At 45.9% G+C, this 664-nt stretch overlaps 1 protein-coding gene across 1 annotated transcript in view; it reads left to right on the top strand.

The window, feature by feature from the left end:
* Window positions 1-664, top strand: part of RSPRY1 (ring finger and SPRY domain containing 1) — a 37901-nt gene that overhangs the window by 26132 nt on the left and 11105 nt on the right. The window lies entirely within an intron of this gene.

Below are 664 nucleotides of genomic sequence, written 5' to 3'. Positions count from 1 at the left end.
ATAAGCTCTTTGGAATTAATCCAGTTTAGATCAGGAACATTTTGTGGCCATATGATTTTTACCCTTTCAGCTGGGAAAATACCCTTAGACTTATTTTTGTTATTAATCTAAATAATGACCTCTTATCTGGACTACCCTGGTGATCCAGTGGTTAAGAATACACCTGCCAGTACAGGGCACATGGATTTGATCCCTGGTCTCAGAGGATTCTACATGCCATGGGGCAGCTAAGCCCAAGTGCCACAACTATTGAGTGTGCTCTTAGAGCCCAGGAAGTGCAACTGAACCCACATGCTACAACTGCTGAAGCCCACATGCCCTAGAACCCATGCTCTGCAACAAGAGAAGCCACTGCAATGAGAAACCTGCTCATCACAACTAGAGAAAGCCCTCGTTCAGCAACAAAGACCCAGCAAGCCAAAAATAAAACAATAAATAAATAAAAATAAATAATAGCCTCTTCGGTTCAGTTCAGTTCAGTTGCTCAGTCGTGTCTGACTCTTTGCGACCCCATGAATTGCAGCACGCCAGGGCTCCCTGTCCATCACCAACTCCTGGAGTCCACCCAAACCCATGTGCATTGAGTCGGTGATGCCATCCAATCATCTCATCCTCTCGTCCCCTTCTCCTTCTGGCCCCAATCTTTCCCAGCATCAGGGTCTTT

The sequence above is a fragment of the Bison bison genome, unplaced genomic scaffold (assembly GCF_000754665.1).
Source record: "Bison bison bison isolate TAMUID 2011002044 unplaced genomic scaffold, Bison_UMD1.0 scf7180017864473, whole genome shotgun sequence".
NCBI lineage: Eukaryota > Metazoa > Chordata > Mammalia > Artiodactyla > Bovidae > Bison > Bison bison.
The sequence above is the reverse complement of the archived record's forward strand: the minus strand, read 5'-3'. Positions and strand labels throughout refer to the sequence as shown.